General features: G+C 39.3%; 1 pseudogene; it reads left to right on the top strand.

Moving 5' to 3' along the window:
- The first annotated feature begins 7580 nt into the window (after positions 1 to 7580).
- LOC132852431 (up-regulator of cell proliferation-like) lies at positions 7581 to 18588 on the top strand (annotated as a pseudogene).
- The last annotated feature ends 2771 nt before the right edge of the window (positions 18589 to 21359 follow it).

Below are 21359 nucleotides of genomic sequence, written 5' to 3'. Positions count from 1 at the left end.
AACATGACTGCGGCGTGGGGCGAAGGGATAACAAGGAAGGAGATCCACTCCGTGTGTTCATTGGTGATGGACACCAGCAGGGGCTTGCTGCGGTAGCGAGCTCGGTGACGGATATGGCCATCCAGGGCCCGTACCTGGAGATTGGTGGGTAGAGGTTCGGTCTTGATCTCCAGCTGATGCACTAACTCTGCGTCAGCTCCAGAGTCAACGAAGACTGCTAGATCATGTTCTCGGCTCTTGATCTGGAAACGTGCTCGGAGAAGTGGCTTGGGGGAGGCTAGACACCAGAGGCTCGCCGCGGGCTCCTCCTTCAACGGCGAGCCCTGTCTTTTGCTGGGCACGTGAAGGCAAAGTGTCCTGCCTTGCCACAGTAAAGACAGAGGTTGTGGGCCCGGCGCTGCTCCTTCTCTGCTGAGGACAGGAGACGCCGTCCTATCTCCATGGGCTGGGGAGGTGGAGGCGAGTGCGATCTGTTAGATTCCGAGCGGGGCTTGACATATGGGTTTCTGGGAGGCAAGTATGATCTGCCTGGTTCGACATGAGGCTTGGCATACGGGATTCTGGGAGGCCAGGAACGGGTTGGGCGTCCCTCCTCTCTTCGTTCCTGGATACGGCGATCGATCCTGGTTGCCAGACAAACCAGGTCGTCAAGCTCGTCGGGGAGTTCTCGGGCCGCGAGTTCATCCTTCACCTGGGGGGCCAAGCCGTGGTAGAACGCGTCGTAGAGTGCCGTGGGGTTCCACCCACTGTCCCCAGCTGCCATGCGGAAATCCACAGCATACTCAGCCACGAACAAGGCTCGAGTGGCGTCCAACTTAGGCAGAGTGGAGTTGAAAACCTTGCGCAGCTCAGCCGAAAAGGCATCGAACGGGAAGCAGATGACTGACTGACATTCCCAATCTGTTGTTGCCCAGATCTTGGCCCTCCCAGATAACAAAGAGATAACGTACGCTACCTTGGACCGATCCGAAGGGAAGGAAGAGGGTTGGAGCTCGAAGATCATCGAGCACTGCATCAAAAATGCACGGCAAAGTCCCGCCTCGCCAGAGAAACGCTCGGGATGGGGCAGATGTAGCTCCCGAATGGGGTTCATGTTCTGCGCGACCACGGGTGGGGGGGGGCTGGGCAGGTAACCTCGTAAAAGGCGAGGAGGCCTGTGTCGTGGTGAGCATGCTCATGCGCTGATTGAGCTCATTGGTGTATACGGCTATCTCCTTGAGTTGGCGCTTGTGCGCAGCGGAAGATTTGGACAAGGAGTCGAGCTGGGACCGGAACACTCGGACCGGAAGATGGAAGGAGTGACTCACAAATCGCGACGTAGTGACGAGAGATCATCTGGTGACAATCCAGCACAAACGGCATGCTTAAATAGCGCTGCCGAGTATAAAAGTCATGCGACAGCGGAATGACATCACAAGTGTGCGGCGCGAAGGTGAGCTTCGGAGGAGTACGCTGACAAGGGCAGCATGTATATTGAGAAAAGCAGAGGTTCTAAAACTGATCCTTGAGGGACCCCATAATGAACTGGCAAAAAAACTGGAGTATTCTCTATTTAAATCAACAAAATGGTATTGATCAGACAGGTAGGATCCAGAGATGGGGGACTTAAGTCGCAAATTTGAGACTTGAGACTTGCTTGACAAATATTAAAAAAAGACTCGACTTGACTTTGACTTGACATTCATGACTTGAGACTTGACTCAGACTTGCGTTAAATGACGAAATAACTTGTTTTTTTGTTTTTGTTTTATCTTTTTTGCCTATTTTGTTTTTAAATATGTTTTTAAGAGCGTAATCTAACCACGTGATGCAGCAGGCAAGCAGAGGGAGCGCGCTAACTAATAAACCTTAACAGTCGTGATGAAACATGGAAGGCACTACACCAAAAATAATGCTACAAAAGGTGGTGGAACGTTTTTGCATTTAGCTCCCAAACTTTGGAATAGTTTCCCTTATAGTTTTCTGGTCTCAGACACACTTTTCCAGTTTAATTGTATTTTTTTATTTAGGCATAAACATAATATTTCCCATAATCTTGTGCTCTTGTACATGCACATGATCACCTAGTGCTTGCTAATATTATGAACAGCAGCTACGCTAATTACTCTCCACTGCTTCTTTCTTTCTACCCATCCCGTGGCATCCAGAGATTATGACAGCTCCACATGTTGTCAGTGTCATGAAGATTTCAGACCTGTGAGGATCCTGGAGATCTGGATTTAAATTTGAATTTTAATTTGAGATGCCAACTACAGGTGGTCTTTGAGGACAACAACCTCCTCATTCAGTACACAATTGTCGGACTGTATATTTATCATCACAGCGTCCAGTGTCACCCAAATCATGATATTCCCTTTTGTGCCTGGTTCCTCTCAAAAATTCTTCCTCTTACATTTAAGGGATTTTTTCCTTGCCACAGTCACCTCATTCATCTCAGGCTTGTTCTTTAGGGATAAATACAGTACAGTTCTGTGCAAATGCAGTTCTGTCTGATGCTAAACCTTTCAAAACTAATGTTGACTAATCAGAGAAAAAACATACCAGGAAGTGAAAATTAAAGAGGGAAGAAGTTGACATGCTCTTGAGGACTCCTAAGATAGTTCCCCTCAGTGAATGGTATAACAAAGAAATGTAAAGTGTTTTTCTCATTTAACAAAAGAAACCAAGACAGAATGGACTTTTTTTTCTCCAGCTTTCACATGTATGACATGTATGACTATGATTCAGCAATAAACTGAAGGGTTTAGACTCTTTAAGGTTTATTTCTTTAAAACAATCCATAATTCATAACACATTTAAAAATCCAGAACAGATAATAAAACCAGGCAATCACAACAAAAGGCAAATGCAAAGGGAAAATCCACAACTGTGGCCAGGTCAGAACATGCTATATGACTGTAAAATCCTAAATAGTACAAGAACAGTAAATGGATGTCCAGGTGGTGCTATGAAAAAAAGGGCTTCATGAGTAATTAAAGCATTTTTGTGGGCAAGGTTGTCTTTATTCTTTTATTGATGGCATTAAAATAATGTGTCAATTATATATTCATATCTGCTGCTGCAAAAAGGTTTAATTGAAAGAGTAGCTATCAATTACTGGATCACCACCTGACCCCACAGAACCTGATGGGGTGACTGAATATATTATATATATATATATATATATATATATATATATATATATATATATATATATATATATATATATAACATAAGTCAACATTTCGCTATACCAAAAAATATATATATAATAACAATTACATTTGTGAAACTAAATTAGTAGTATTTCAAATAGCATGGAAGGAGAACCTCTTGAGCTACAGAAACTCTCTTAGTGCTCCTAGATCAGCATAACAAACAATCCCAGATTTAGATTTACTACTGTAGTAACTAACTAGGACTAAAACCAACATAAAATGCACACCATTAATATGCAGCAACAATGACTTTGTTATTCATTTCAATAGCAAATATATTTCTACGTGTTTCTTTAAACACATAATACCAGTAGCAATCAACCCCCTCTTCAAAATAATAAAAATTTTTCCCTTATCACTGGCTATGTACCTAAATTAATTGTAATATACACTCACCGGCCACTTTATTAGGTACACCTGTCCAACTGCTCGTTAACGCAAATTTCTAATCAGCCAATCACATGGCAGCAACTCAATGCATTTAGGCATGTATACATGGTCAAGACGACCTGCTGCAGTTCAAACCGAGCGTCAGAATGGGGAAGAAAGGTGATTTAAGTGACTTTGAACGTGGCATGGTTGTTGGTGCCAGACGGGCTGGTCTGAGTATTTCAGAAACTGCTGATCTACTGGGATTTTCACGCACAACAATCTCTAGGGTTTTAAGAGAATGGTCCGAAAAAGAGAAAATATCCAGTGAGCGGAAGTTCTGTGGGCGCAAATGCCTTGTTGATGCCAGAGGTCAGAGGAGAATGGCCAGACTGGTTCGAGCTGATAGAAAGGCAACAGGAACTCAAATAACCACTCGTTACAACCGAGGTATGCAGAAGAGCATCTCTGAACACACAACACGTCAAACCTTGAGGCGGATGGGCTAAACCAGCAGAAGACCACACCAGTACTAGTAAGGTGTACCTAATAAAGTGGCCGGTGAGTGTAATTGTAATCAAATTATAATTCAATTATAATCTTTAATTGTCATCAAACCTCTAATTAAAAAAACCTGACCTCAATCCTTTTGGCTGTCTAACTATAGGCCAATATCAAACCACCCCTTTATCTCTACGATCCTAGAAAAGGTTGTAGCACAGCAGGTATTCTCATTCCTGTATAGGAATAAAATTCATGAATTGTCAGGATTTAGGCCTAATCGTAGCCTAATCATTTAGGCCTAATCCTAAAAGTCAGGATTTCGGCCTAATCGTAGCACAGAGACAGCTCTGTTTATAGTGGTAAATGACCTGCTACTGGCCTCTGACCAGAGTTGTGTCTCTTGCTGGTGTTACTTGACCTTAGTGTAACTTTTTACACCATTGATCACACCATTCTTCTTGACAGGCTAGAAAATGTTGTTGTTAAGAGAAACAAAGTGAAGTGTAGGTTCAGCCAAATTCAGCAAAGATGATTGCACAGTGCTTTACAGTGAAGGTAGCCAATGACCCAAAACATACTGCAAAACCAACCCAGAAGTTTTTTAAAGCTAAAGAAGTGGAATTTCCTGCCATGGCCAAGTCAATCACCTAAACTAAACCCCATCAAGCATGCTTCACTTGCTGAAAGCAATACTTAAGGCAGAAAGAACCACATATAATACACATCTAAAGACAGCTGCAGAAAAGGCCTGGCAAAGCATCACAAATTATATTCCTGTCTTAGGTGATATCCATGGGCTCCAGACAAACAAATTATTAAACATAATTATGATTATTTGTTTTTTTCGGCCTGCTCCATTAAGCTTATGTTTGTTAAATGCCTTGTAGTGGGCCTGTTGTTGCTACCTCTTTTCAGAGTTAAAGTTGCACTAGTAAAAGAAAAAACATAACAGGAAGAGAAAGTGAAAATGGTAAATAGTTGGTTTGGGGATTGTGAATGGGGAACAAAGATCTGAAAAGTGGGTGGGAAATGCGGAACAAACAACTGTAAAGTGCTTTGTTTGTCTAATAAAAAAATTCAGCTCTGAAAAAGCCTCAAACCATCTTTAAAAAGGTCAGACATGCATTTATATTAAGTTATTTTTAGAACAAAAAGTTATTTCTAGGAAAAAAAAAAAATTTAGCTTTTACTCATTTATTACTAATGAATACTAATGGCAAAGTACTCAAAGCCTGTGGAACCAGCTTGCTGTCATCAGCCATCATACCACCCTGCTTAAAATCAGCCACCATCATTCCTGTTCCTAAAAAAGCAGTCATCAGCAGCTTAAACGATTACAGACCAATTGCACTAACACCAGTAATCATGAAGTGCTTTGAGAGATTGGTCTCCCAGCACATCAAAACCAGCCTTCCTCCCACATTTGACCCACATTACAGAGCAAATAGGTCCACAGATGATGCCATCTCCATAGCCCTTCACACTGCACTCAACCACCTTGAACGGCAGGGAACCTATGTAAGAATGCTCTTCATAGATTACAGTTCAGCGTTTAACACAATCATTCCAGACATTCTAATCAATAAATAATCTGCACTGGGCCTCTCCCCCTCCCTCTGCATATGGATAAAGGACTTCCTCACAAATCGCCCACAAACTGTTAAGCTTGGCTCTCACCTCTCCCCTACCATCACGCTCAGCACTGGCTCTCCACAAGGCTGTGTATTGAGCCTTTTACCCTACTCCCTGTATACATATGACTGTACTCCCACTCATCCCACCAACTCCATCATCAAATTTGCAGTTGATACCACAGTGATTGGACTCATCTCAGGAGATGATGAATCAGCTTACAGAGATGAAGTCCGAAAATTAGAGGAGTGGTGCTCTGTAAATAACTTGTCCCTGAACACCTTTAAGACAAAAGAGCTTATATTGGACTTCAGGAGGCATCACACTAAACCAGCCCCACTCTACATCAATGGGGAATGTGTCGAAAGGGTAAACTCCTTCAAATTTCTGGGAGTACACATATCTAACAACATGTCTTGGTCTACTAACACCTCAGCTACTGTACCATCAAAAAGGCTCAACAACGGCTGCACTTCCTCAGAGTGCTTAGGAAGAACAATCTAGAGAGTAAGATGCTGGTGTCCTTTTACCGCTCTACCATAGAGAGTGTGTTAGTGTACTGCATTTCGGTGTTGTACTCCAGCTGCACTGCAGCAGACAAGAAAGCCCTTCAAAAAAATATTCAACATAGCCCAAAAAATCACCAAAAAGCATCGCTCACTCCTGTATTCTCTCTAGGGAAAAAAAACATAAAGGACAAATCCCACCCAGGACACCACCTGTTTAATCTTCTGCACTCAGGCAGGTGGTACAGATCATTAAGAGCAAAAACGGCCTGCAGTTTCTTCCCAGTTTAGTGGAAACCTTACAAATTTATTTTGTGGCTTAGAACTTAGAGATAAGAGATAGATTAATTGTGAGTTACTTACAGAAAAAAGAACAAATTTAAATGAATTTAATTACATATTCAATATTTACAATTCTAGTGAAAAATTATTCCTTTTTCGCTAACAATTGGTTAATCAAAATAAATTTCAAAAATTCAAATTGAATAAAATTCAAATACATTTAATTGTTAACTAACATTGATTTATTCAGCTAAAGCCAGGGTGTTATAAGAAAAATGGTTTATTGTGTGCACAAAAAGGCACTCTGTAGTCTGAAAATATGTTAAGAACAGTCAACCTTTATACAAAGATAAACATTCAAAGAACACACTCAAGAGCGTGTAGATAAATGCTAAAATAGGAGAAAAATTAACAAAAAAAATCACATTGAATCGATCTTAAAGGATACATGATTGAATCATATCCTATAATAATATATAAATAATAAAATAATCCCACACCCTTTTCACAAAGAATGATGGTAGTTATGAAGGTAAATGTGGTTTTGAGTTCTTGATGAAGATGGCCATTGTCAGTTAGGATATGTTTAGGTGCAAAGTGGCCAATGAGGTCAATGATTCCATGCAAGATTCTGCTGAAGTATGAGGCAGCTCTTAATAATTTAATAATTTAATAGGCAACCCTGTTGGTGATTCAGTGTTCATAAAACACCAGATACATCTGGAATAAGTGCTTTACTTTACTGCTTCTAACGGTCAGGGGTGTTTTTAGAAAAAAAAAAAAAAAATCTGTATAACTCATAATGTCATAAGGAACCTATGGAGAGATCCTGGATTGTTAATCTTTTACACAAATTTACACAAAATCTGAACAACAGTTTATGAATTTTCATTTTGTTGAACTTTATTTGAGGAATTTATAACATGTTACTTGTTAATGTTAGTTTGTAAATCTAGTTTGAGATCTCTTGGCAATTAAATTTCTAAAACAAATGTTTCCTTGCCCTATAACTTCCTGTTAGAGCAAGTTAATCTGCTTTCACTTCTGGGGTATAAATTCTGAACATAACCAGTTGCAACATAAATCGCCATGAGTACTTGTCAAGCACAGACTTTGTATGAATTTGTCCTTGTATGAATTTGGTAAGCAATGAATAATTTTATATACTACAAATTTATTTGTTGATATTTTATTGTCAGCTATCAAACTGCTTTTCCTGTTCATTTTCAGTTTAATTGGTGTTTTACAGAACTGGTAAGAAAATGCATTACTCTGAATGACTATCTTTCTTCTATATTTCCTCTCACTCACTCTCTCTCTCTATATATGTATATATGTGTGTGTGTATACTGTATATAAACAAAAATTATATCACATTTTGTTATATTTTGGGTTATTTGTTTCCATAATTTTAATGCAATCTGTTGTGATAATGAAAATATAATTTTGGTTATTACTGGGGGAGAGGAAATATCCAGCCTCTATAGTACATTCCTCTATACTGTTACCATCGCAGTCTATGAGGTAAACCATGCATGAACCCTATGTTTTAGATTCAAGTAGTCTTACATGATATGGTAGTCTGTCATCTATTTAATTCAATATTGTATTTAATTCATTTGTGGTTACACATATGGATTCACATGTGGAGCTTTTAACAGTTTTCACAAAGAGCTATACAGAAATCCTGATATAAATTTAAATACACCCCTACTGAGAAAGGCATGAGGAAGTGGTGGCATGAAATATCTCTCTGAGCACACATGATGAAGAAACCCTTTAAAGTAACAAAACTAAGAACCCGCAATTGTCTGGGTGAAACCAGATAGTGACATTATGAGTCATTAAGAGCTAATATCATGTCTATTTATTGTATCCAAAGATATCAGCTATAGAAAAAAGAGCAATTACTTTAGTATGCATAGAGATGCATTATGGGGAATGCATCATATTTCCCACATAGTTTTGGGGATAAGCAAAGAAACCAAAATCTTTAGAATCATCAAGAACTTTTTTCAAATGTAATCTCAACTAATATCAGAGGAGAACTTATATTTAAAACATGAGACACAGCTCATGAGACTCATGTTTCATTAAAACATGAGACACATTAGCTTTTTTAAATATTGAATGTTCACTGAAATCTTTATCTATGTTTGTTCTTGATTAATTACATATACTTGCCAACTTCCTAAATAAACATATTTTCTTTAGTTAAAGACTGTGGATCAGGATCAGCACTAATGGAGTCAAAGCAGAAAGAAGGTGAGTAAAAACTGAGGTGGTCACAATAATGCATCAAAGGAGGGAAAAGTAAAACTCAGATTCACCTTTAACTATATTGTTAATTATGTTATTTTTCTGAATTATTTACTTACTGACTACTTATTAATGATTAGAATAATATCACTGGAATAAAACATAAAATATACATAATGTACAATAGCCTGACTATTTAAAATATTGAAATACTTCTAATAGCTAAATTAGTACTATTAACTCGAATGACAACAAACAAATAGATCCTTTTTTCCTTTTACTTTGAAACTTTATTTTCCGCAACACAGGACTAAAGCAAATCCTGCTTTCACCGTAGAAAAACCATCAACATCCCCAAAACACGAGGCTTTCTCCACCCCGTTAGCGCCCCTACAAGGACCGGATATCAAACTAACAATCTCCCTCTTAAAAATAAATAAATAAATAAATAAATAGCCAAATACATTTTTTATAAAGAGGGGGTAAGAAAACATTCTCCTAAAAAGAAGAGGTGAACATATTTAACAAAATTAAATAACAGTGTAAGGACTCTGCCCGGACTCTGGCCACGTGCATTTATTTCCGTTTCTAGTCTGCGTCATGTTTCGTGTTTTCTGTTATTAAACCCTGTTTGTTTTAGCTATCCTGCCTTTGGGTCCGCTCTGTTCCGTGTGCATTACAAACAGCAACATCTCTTTAAAGAGATCATTATTCTTTTTTCACATTTATGTTTAACTTATTTATGTTCCCATACACCTTCACTAAGGGATTTTAGTAGTAACAAAATAGAAGCTCCCTTCTTGGTCAGAGAGTCAGCAAGTTGCTGCTTTGTAGCAGACCAAAGCTTGATGTTTCCCGAGTGGATTAGTTCTTCAGATTAGTTCTTTTATGCTGCTGATCTCAAGACAAAGTCTTTTTTCTGTAACAGACTTTGTGGACTTCACAGCATCAAAAAGAGAATGATTGTCAGTTACACAGATAATTGGCAGGTTGTTTAAGGCAATGCTACCTGTTGTAATTTCTGAATAAAGAGCAGATATACACATCCCATTATCAATGCCATCGGCGAGCGCCAGAGTTTCTCCTGCCAAAGTGCTTCTGACGACTCTTCTGATTCTCTTAGATTGCCAGGAGATAGGAGAAAATTTTCCATCTTCTCCCACCAAGAAAATTAGATGGCCACCTTGAGTACCACCATCCGGAAGATTTCCCATTGAGGCATCACTAAAAACAACCAGTTTCAGGGAACTGTCTTTTCTCAGGTTCTGAAATTTTAAAGACACCTCTGACTTTAGATTTCTGATAAGCTTGTTTACATCATGCAAAGTCTGAACAGTAGCATGTTTTGTAGTTAAAAGAGAAGTGTCACACATTATATCTGGTCTACTCTGTCTAGCAACCCACTGGATTTGTCCAATTTTAGACCTCAGCATGTCAGCTTCCAGGTTTTTCAGTGGAGCTGTACGTTGCACAGCTCTGATTGGATCCATAACAAAAGGTTGAAGATTATTTATATATGTACTTTGATATACATGTATTTCTCCATTTCCAGAAGAGATTTCCATTCCCACATAATTAAAACTATCACTCTCTTGACGGCCAACTTCAAAAGCTGTTTTCAAATGTGGGATGACCAAAGAGGAAAACGTTTCCGAACCAGCCCACAGAAAATCATGAACATGAGAGGCGAGGATTCCAATCAACTCACCGTTGTCGTCAAGCCAGTAGAACACTGCAGGGTCAATCTGTGATACATGACCTCCCAGCTGTTGCATAGTATCTTTTACTTTATTGTACCAATACAGAGAAGCATCCGCCAAGCCATACACACATTTGTTAAGTTTCCATAGCATTCCTTTGCACATTGCTTCTGGAGGAGGACGAATATAGACATTTCTAGACAATTCTTTTCCCTGAAGAAAAGCAGCTTTGATATCAATTGAGTTTAGGTGCCATTTCCTTTGACATATGAGTGCCATAACAACTCTTAGAGAATCTGAAGCACAAGTAGGAGAGTCTTTTGGAAGGTCACTGACATTTAGTTCTTCGAAACCTCTTGCGACTAGCCTTGCCTTAGGCACTATGCCATCAGGTGTTTCTTTGACTGAACACACCCACCTTGTGCTGATACATTTTTGACCATCATCTTTTACTTCCTTAAACACACAGTTACTTTTCCAGTTGTCCAGCTCGGTTTTCTTAGCTGCAGCAAAGTTTCGTCTTTAATAATTAGCACATCACTTTCATGGTGAGGCTTACCTTGTACTGTGGTGACTGGGGTAATAATCTGAAGGTCATCCACTAGTGTTATGTCAGCTGACCCAGTAACACCTGCAACAGTCTCTGGGTGGGTGTACTTTAGATTGTACCAGTCTTTGTGTTTTCATGTTGCTTTTCCTGCTCTGCTAAGAATTTGTGCTGTTCGTGACTCATCACTTTCTCTGTCTGTAAAGATAATGGTTTGTCCCGCTTTCAGTTTAGGAGTACAACTTCTCGCATCTTCTCCTGACTGAGTCATTGTGTCATCTTGTTCATCAATTTCACCTTCAACATTTGCTTGTGATTTCTCCATGCTATCCGTGTCATCGTCGAATTCCATTCTGGTTAAAACTGCAGGTTGTAAAACAGTACTGTTCTCAATGTCTTGTTCTTTTGCATCTCCATCCTCCTGTATTGTGTGATTTTCATCTGTCTTTCAGAGCCTAGAATGGTGCACATGAACATAAGTACCTCCATGCCTTACAAAAATCACTGCTCCGTCCTGGCCAATCACGACACCTGGGCCTTTCCACTGTGCACAATCTGCATGCTTGTAGAAAACTTTGTCACCAGTCTCATATCTCTCATCTGTAGGTCGTAACTGTTTACGCAAAGCTCGTCGGATTCTTTCAGAGCATTCAGACTGTGTAAACGCTCTCCTTGCAGCATGTAAAACTGATATGTGCTCTCCTACCAAAGTACTTGTACTACTACTTTCCAGAGCTGGTGGTTTGTCAGTAAGGACTGGTGGTAGGTTTGGATTTTGACCAAATACAAGCTGGTAGGGACTGAAACCGTGGACATTGTGCATTGAGTTGTTTGCCATCAGTGCCCAATCCAGGGCGGTTTTCCGGTCACCTCTGTTGTCATTTTTCACTTTCATTAGTATATCTGTAAGCGTCTGATTGTGTCTTTCCAAAAGACCATTACTCCAGGGACTATATCCTGCAGAGGTCTTTACCTCAATTTTGAACTTTTCTGCCATGCACCTCATTTCGTCATTGTTAAACTCCCCACCATTGTCACTAAACAGTCTTTTAGGTGGACCATGTATGCTAATCCAGCAGTGAATTAAGCTCTTTTCAATTTCACTTGCCTTTTTGGTGGTCATAATAACTCCAGCACTAAAGCGAGTGAAGTGGTCAATAACATGAAGATACCACACTCCTGTATCCAGTTCATGCAGGTCTATGGCTACCGTTTCATTGTAACTTGAGGCCATAAGCAGTCCCACTGCAGGCTTAGGTTTGGGCTTGCTGTATTTCACACATGTTTCACAGTGATCTACTATGTCCTTTAAGATAACAATGCACTCCTCATCATGATTACCTGAACTAATCAGCAGCTTTTTTAACCTATCCACAGTGGCATGTCCAAACTGTTTATGCAACTTTATTAGGACTTCTCTCTTTTTTTTTGAAGTCATGTTCTCTGTCACAAAAAGAACTTCATCTTTACTACATTTCTCAGCATCACAGGAGGAGTCTTGATCCATCAGGTTTATGCAGTAATGTCCTGATGAGGTAAGCTCAAGAGTCACAGGGTGTTTGAACATTATTGCTGTGTCATTCTGAAGATCCAGTATAGCACCTGCTCTTTTTAAGGATGTTTTGCTCAAAAGCAAAGGGATATCAACTGGGACTACTTCAGTCTCAATGTAACATTTGGTCTGTCCAATAATAGCTGGAACTTTAACCTGTTTTGTAGAGTGTACAACTTTTCCATCACCAAACTTGAAAGCTCTTGCGCTATCTGTGCGTTTCAACTTTTTTAACTCTGCTGTTTTTAGTCCACTGACGTAGTGGTCAAACCATTTCTGTCTGCACACCGTTTTAGTACAGGCTGTATCAATAACTGCTGACCCAAGTGAATCAACCATAAACACTTCTGCATTTGACAAAGTTTCTTTAGAAAACAAAGTGATTGTCCATTGCTCTACATCCCCAGTCAGCTTTGCCTGTTCAGTTCTGTGAGGGCAGTCTTTCGCCCAGTGATATGTACTCTGACAGATGGCACATTTAGATCGCCTGCCATATCTATCGAGAGGATTCGTTCCTGGCTGCGTTTTCAGTGGTCTTTGTAGACGTGGCTTGTTTTCTTTCTTACTAGAATCAGTGAAACATGCAGACTCACCAGTAAAGTGACTTCCACGCATGTAATTTTCCCCAAAAATTCGTTTCAGAGCAGATTTCATGTCAGCAAATGTGAGGGTTGAGCAAGCGGTTTGCGCTAACTGTTTATCTTTAGCATCGAGACCCGCTGTGTCGAGCAGTTTAAACGCCAGTACAGCATCTGGAAGTGTCATGCCAAAATTGCGCAGCTTGTTATATTTGCTTTCAAACTCAATGATGTAATCAGCCATCGGGATTCTGTGCTCTCGTGTGATATGATCAAACCGTATATGCGTCGTATTGACGGTCTTTTTCTTCTTTCAGGAATACAGAGTCCAACTTGTCTAGAATGGTCTTCATACCATCATCCTTGTTTAGATCATTCGCGGATATTTCCAAAGCAGCATTTTGCGCTCTCCCCGTTAACGATAGCGCGACAGCCAGTGCTTGTTTCTTTTTTCCAGCTCTGTGACACGCATCCACATTTCCACCTCATTTTTCCAACTCTCATAACACTTCTTTTCATCAAAATGTGGCGGGACCTTGTAATTTCCCGCAACCATCCTCTGCTACCAATGTTAACTCGAATGACAACAAACAAATAGATCCTTTTTTCCTTTTACTTTGAAACTTTATTTTCCGCAACACAGGACTAAAGCAAAACCTGCTTTCACCGTAGAAAAACCATCAACATCCCCAAAACACGAGGCTTTCTCCACCCCGTTAGCGCCCCCACAAGGACCGGATATCAAACTAACAAGTACATCTTAAAGTAAAATGGCTGGAATGGAGAATACTCACCTAGTATATTTCACTTCAATTATAGTAGTTCTCTAGATTGACATACATTTGGTAGCATATATGAACGACCGTGACGTATCAGCTTAGCAGATCTGAAGACCAACAGATTTTATAAAAAGTAGTAAAATTAATATTGATATAAAATTCTCTCTACTTCCAGATCTTCTATCATTTCTGACAACATTGGGACTTAGAAATTACTACCCAAACATGCTGACTCTGAAGTCTTTGCTGGAGATCAACAGTGCCAGTTTATCTAATAAAAAGTTTCAGTCACTGCACAAGATACCAGAGGCTGTCCTTGGCTGCTAATGGTTAATTCAAATTCCCGAACTGTAATTTGTGCACCTGGTGAAAATAATGAAACAAACGATTTGTTTGCTGAGCAGAGCTGTGACTCTACCCCAAATCTCCATGATGTACACGCTGCAAAAATCTCCCTCAGAGTTTCCTTCAGCAAGAAATGGCACTAAAAATGTCAGTGTGCCAGTTTGCAGTGCCATTTGTGTTACCTCAAGGAGCTCATAATCAATACACTCTGATGTTATGGGCTCTTAGGTCAATCCTGATAGAATGGCGTCCACAGTCAATGACAGAATCTAAAGGGTTTGTTGAAGACAGTGTTGTTCATGCAAAAATTCCTATGATATCATTTGTAAGGCTAAGCAACTGCAGCTTGTCCAAGTCATTCGTTTTGAACAAAGTGCTCAACAATTCACAGCAAAACCATGACTTCTTTTTCCATCGAGAAATGATCGGAGGAACTGCTCCAAGATTCATCTCTAATGGCATGGTTGAAATATGCTGGAGTCTGCCATGTGGAAACAACATTGATGTCTTTCCTGAGCCAGTGGCTTTTGCTAATTTAAGAGGAGATGTTTGCACATTCGAAACCCAATTCAGTTTCCTTTCTCAGGTGTCAACAGCTGTCTTTGTGTTCCTAGACAGTGTTGATGAAAATGAACAAAGGTTGTTTGCCTCTTTACAAGAAATGAAGTCAAGTAAAAGTAAAAATTGAAAAAGACTGGCTCAGATAGAAAAAGAGCAATGCCGATTACAACATTCAGGGGTGTTGAGTTTGAAGGAGTATAAGCTCCAACTTCAAAATGAAAAAGATGCAATTAAAGAAAAACAAAGCAAGTTTAAGATTACAGAAACAATGGATATCTTAATAAAGGCATTGTCAACCTCAGATGATATCGAGCGAGCCTTTTTTCTCAGATGGCTGGGACTAAAGCTGGACATGCGATCACGCAAACACATGACAGAACTCCGGCACAAATACAGAGAGTGTGAACAAAAGAAAGACAGAGATGCTGTAGCCCAATTAGACCAGGAGCTGATCGACTCTTCTCTTGGCATAGAGCATTACCTGAGAGAGCTGGGACAAATCTATGAGGCTGCTTCATTTGGTTCAACTAACATGTCTGAAAAAATTCTTAGTCTTCCTACTCTGTCTGCCAAACTGCTTCTGTCTGGGTTTCCTCTTGAGCTACTTGATGGAGATGCATCAAATATCCCAGAGAAATGGGTGAGTGATGCTCTCATGGAGATTCACAAGATGGTTGGGGAAAAGAGCCGTTTACTGGTTCTGACAGTGTTAGGGGTTCAGAGTACTGGTAAATCAACACTACTTAACACTATGTTTGGAGTTCAGTTTGCAGTAAGCAGTGGACAATGCACACGTAGAGCATACATGATTCTCCTACCTGTGGGTGAAGACTTGAAGGAAGAGTTACTTTGTGACTTTGTCCTTCTGATTGATACAGAGGGTTTGAAATCACCAGCACTGGCACAACTGGAAGACAGTTATGAGCATGACAATGAACTGGCCACATTTGTGATTGGTCTTAGTGACGTAACAATCATAATTGTAGCAATGGAGAATTCCACAGAGATGAAGGACGTCTTGCAGATACTGTAGCAGTTCATGCTTTTTTACGGATGAAGGAAATTGGCAAAAAAACAGTCTGCCACTTTGTTCATCAAAATGTTGGTGGTGTATCAGCACATGAGAAAAACATGACGACCAAAAAAAACCTCCTGGACCAGTTAAATGAGATGACACTGATTGCAGCTGAGATGGAAAAGCAACCTCATGTGAAGAAATTCACTGATGTTTTGCATTACGATGTGGAAAAGAATAACTGGTATATACCAGGCCTATAGCATGGCACTCCACCAATGGTGCCAGTTAATACAGGCTACAGTGTGGCTGTTCTTGATTTTAAGAAAAACCTCTTGGAGATGCATAAAGAAAGAAAGGATGAAAATCCCATCCAGATCCCAGAGTTCCTGAAATGGATGAGTAGCTTGTGGAAGGCAGTGAAGTTTGAGAATTTCATCTTCAGTTTCAGAAACACTCTTGTGGCCAATGCTTATGAGAACCTTTGCAAAGAGTTTTCAGACTGGGAATGGTCTTTCAGAAGACACATCTTGACTTTGATTTCTAATGCAGAGGTTCAGCTATCTAACACTGAAACAATTTCTATTCAAGAAGTCGCTGAAACACTGAAGGAAAAGTTGCACAAAGAGATTGAAGTTCAAACCAAATTAATAACTGAAAAACTGAAAGACTACTATAAACAGAGGGACCGTTATGTGCATTTGGTGGAAAAGTACAAAACTGATTTTACTAATAGCATTAAATCTCTGCATGGTGAAATTACAGATGATGTGAGAAAGACAATTGAATATGCTCTTGAGATGAGAATAAGCAAGAAGAAAGTAGAAGACATACAGAATAAGCAATCTGATATAATTAAACACAAAATCCTGCAACTACTGCAGAACTACAAAGATCGTAAAGATGAGGTGACTGATGAGGACCTCAAAGCAGATTTTGAAAGTATGTGGGGCCGTGAGGTGGGAAATGTCACAGGTCTTACAGAAAAAGATGTTCCTCAGGAGGTTTTTATGACGTTTCGTTCAAGTTTTGGACATCGTAACGTCACACAATATTTGCCGACAATTATGACATTGACAGAATATGGGCAAGAAGAGTTCAAGGCCAAGACAGAACATGTGAAACTGGGACAGTTAAAATCTTTAGTATATGCACACCGTAGTGTAAAGCATGATCTACAGAATATTGCAGATAATGCCATTTCCAGTTGCAACAAAATGATTGAACAGTTTACACAATCCAAAGGTGATTACCAAACTATGTTTACCAAAGATCTGCTTGATGAAATTAAAGAACAACTCAAAAGAGCAGGCACCAAATATACTACCAAATTTGAATTTGACCTAAAATTGCACATTTGTGGCATCTCACTGAGCAAGATCCATTAACACATATACAGAAATTTAAGAGTCAGTATCTCTCTGATTTCATTGATTTGTACAGAAAGAATGACCAGTGCCAAAGGAAAGCTGAAGAATTCACTCAGGTCTGTCTCAGACAGGCAGTGACTGAGTACATCGACCAGTCCATCGGACCTGACATTGTTGATGCAGTTTTGGAGAATAAATCTACTGCGTATAGTTCACGATCACTATTTCAGTACACCATTCAGAAGGAACTGCTGGAAAAGTCAAATTTCAATGAATTTGAGAAATACATTTTACATTATGAGAATTATGTGAAAGACTGGATATACAATCACATTGTTGGATGCTTTTCCAAAGACTTATCTCTGCAAAAATTAAAAATGAAGAAGCTGGAAATCATAATAAAAAGATCACTAAAGCAGTGGAAACTTGTAAGTTTGAAGCCAGTGGTTCTCCTTTGCCTAATGATGCAGAAGGTACCACAATATTGATCCGAAATCTTTGCAAAACGATGAGTGATGTCATCTCAATCAACGATGAGTGATGTCAGCTCAATACCCATGAGCACAGTGGACAGTGTCCTGTTTCAGAACACATGCTGTTGTGATCCATTCACCAAAAGTCTCTGTGAATGTATCGATGACCTGAAACAGCAAATATCAAAGGAGATCTCAGAGTCAACTGATATCAAAGAAACACTGAAAAATGTGTCAGTAAAACCCCAGGATGAGCTTTTCAAGAGGGTGTTTGGATGTGGAGTGCAGTGTCCATTTTGCAAAACACCATGTGAGGCAGGAGGAAAGAAACATCAGCTACACCATGCAGCTGTGCACAGACCACAAGGCATTGGCAGGTACAGATACATTAAGACTAATATCCTTAGTGAAGAGATCTGTACATCTAGTGTTCATGGCAATCGGTCATTTCAAAACCATGACACAAATTTCCAACCTTATCCCTACAAAGACTACCGGAAATATTACCCAGACTGGCATATTGCACCTGACATGTCAATAGAAGCCTCAGATTACTGGAAGTATGTGCTGATGACATTCAATAAGGAATTTGCTGAAAGTTATAAAGCATTGCCAGCTGTTTATCCAGATGCGTGGAATCAAATCACTAAAGATCAGGCTTTTACTAGTCTGAAACTCATGTTTAATATTAAATAATCGACAACTGGCAAAATGTCACTGAAAACATATTGGAATTTGTGAAGAAGACAAACTCCATCACTCACAGTTCCATCACTTATATTATGACTCAGCTGAAGCAGAAACTGGAGCAATAATTACACCTGACATTTCTCCTGACAGGGATATAAATTAATTCTACATTACATCTGTTTGTCTATAATAATACACAATTAAAAAAAAATTCATTGACTATGATGTTAATTCAATTGTTACAACTATGTTATTTATATATGTTTATGTTTATATCATTTGCTTACAATTGTTTACATTTGTTATACTTCTTACTTACTTAATTATAGTCATTTTTTCTGAAATTCAAGTGAATGCTTTATACAGAACATAATGTATGAACGTATGAGTATATTCAAAATCTAACTGCATAAACAATTTATACCATAATAATATAAATTTTTGTTTTATCAAAACAGGTTGAAATGGCAAATGTCAATGCAAAGTGATTTACAAATAAACTAATAAAATATAATAAATGATGTTTCTCATATTCATTACGTTTATCACTGTTTTCTTCATACATACACATCTGCACATATCCATTTGTATAGAATATAACCAAATAGTTTATTTCCTCAGTTATGAATATTAAACCACTTGTTAATGCAAATAACACAAAATACAAAGGACAGTATGTGGGTTAAAGCATTCGGCAGGATAATAAACAAAAGAGTTTTTTTGAGTCCAGCATCCTATATATAATACGTCACAAATTGTCATGATTTCTTCCTTACACATTACAACACACTCATTAATTTGGACATAAGAATCCTAAACCATAGGCATGAGTGAGTAAGAGAGTTAATTATTATTTTTTATATATATAGTTTAATAGTTTAAACACAAGTAAATCTAAATTAAAATGGACCAGTTGCAAACATACAGTGAGGAAAATAAGTATTTGAACACCCTGCTATTTTGCAAGTTCTCCCACTTAGAAATCATGGAGGGGTCTGAAATTGTCATTGTAGGTGCATGTCCACTGTGAGAGACATAATCTAAAAAAAAAAATCCAGAAATCACAATATATGATTTTTTAACTATTTATTTGTATGATACAGCTGCAAATAAGTATTTGAACACCTGTCTCTCAGCTAGAATTCTGACCCTCAAAGACCTGTTAGTCTGCCTTTAAAATGTCCACCTCCACTCCATTTATTATCCTAAATTAGATGCACCTGTTTGAGGTCGTTAGCTGCATAAAGACACCTGTCCACCCCATACAATCAGTAAGAATCCAACTACTAACATGGCCAAGACCAAAGAGCTGTCCAAAGACACTAGAGACAAAATTGTACACCTCCACAAGGCTGGAAAGGGCTACGGGGAAATTGCCAAGCAGCTTGGTGAAAAAAGGTCCACTGTTGGAGCAATCATTAGAAAATAGAAGAAGCTAAACATGACTGTCAATCTCCCTCGGACTGGGGCTTCATGCAAGATCTCACCTCGTGGGGTCTCAGTGATCCTAAGAAAGGTGAGAAATCAGCCCAGAACTACACTGGAGGAGCTGGTCAATGACCTGAATAGAGCTGGGACCAAAGTTTCCAAGGTTACTGTTGGTAATACACTAAGACGTCATGGTTTGAAATCATGCATGGCACGGAAGGTTCCCCTGCTTAAACCAGCACATGTCCAGGCCCGTCTTAAGTTTGCCAATGACCATTTGGATGATCCAGGGTAGTTATGGGAGAAAGTCATGTGGTCAGATGAGACAAAATAGAACTTTTTGGTCATAATTCCACTAAACGTGTTTGGAGGAAGAAGAATGATGAGTACCATCCCAAGAACACCATCCCTACTGTGAAGCATGGGGGTGGTAGCATCATGCTTTGGGGGTGTTGTTCTGCACATGGGACAGGGCGACTGCACTGTATTAAGGAGAGGATGACCGGGGCCATGTATTGCGAGATTTTGGGGAACAACCTCCTTCCCTCAGTTAGAGCATTGAAGATGAGTCGCGGCTGGGTCTTCCAACATGACAGTGACCCAAAGCACACAGCCAGGATAACCAAGGAGTGGCTCTGTAAGAAGCATATCAAGGTTCTAGCGTGGCCTAGCCAGTCTCCAGACCTAAACCCAATAGAGAATCTTTGGAGGGAGCGCAAACTCCGTGTTTCTCAGCGACAGGCCAGAAATCTGACTGATCTAGAGAAGATCTGTGTGGAGGATTGGGCCAAAATCCCTCCTGCAGTGTGTGCAAACCTGGTGAAAAACTACTGGAAACGTTTGACCTCTGTAATTGCAAACAAAGGCTACTGTACCAAATATTAACATTGATTTTCTCAGGTGTTCAAATACTTATTTGCAGCTGTATCATACAAATAAATAGTTAAAAAATCATACATTGTGATTTCTGGATTTTTTTTTTTTTTTTAGATTATGTCTCTCACAGTGGACATGCACCTACGATGACAATTTCAGACCCCTCCATGATTTCTAAATGGGAGAACTTGCAAAATAGTGATGTAATAAAAAAATATCACATTTAATTTAATGTGCTTAGAGGAATTGAAGAATAACACACAACAGGTCATGTGTGATGTGGTGTGACGTGGCACAGCGTCACAAAGTGTAACAGCATGCTCTGCAGTGTGTCATTACATTTATACCACTCCAATTTATCAGCCATTACAATGTTTCATTTATTAATGACACATCACACAGTTTATAGGTTAACCTGGTGATTTAATTCAATACCATCAGTATCTGTTTAGAGTCAGGTCCACCAACATCATGAACTCCACAAGTCCACCACGTCCTACAAACATGGCCACACCAGATTCCAGCACCCACAACTCAACAAAAGTAAAAAGTATCAAATGAAAAAACTACACAAATAGCTAATTACTAGTTACTTCTGATCTGATTGATATTGATAACCCAGAATTTCAAACTACTTAGAGAGCTTTTACACACATAACCTTCAAGGAGATGTGTGTAAAAGCTCTCTAAGTAGTT

This window comes from Tachysurus vachellii, chromosome 10, assembly GCF_030014155.1.
Source record: "Tachysurus vachellii isolate PV-2020 chromosome 10, HZAU_Pvac_v1, whole genome shotgun sequence".
Taxonomy (NCBI): Eukaryota; Metazoa; Chordata; class Actinopteri; order Siluriformes; family Bagridae; genus Tachysurus; species Tachysurus vachellii.
Note: the sequence above shows the minus strand (reverse complement) of the source record. Positions and strands in the feature narration are given on the sequence as shown.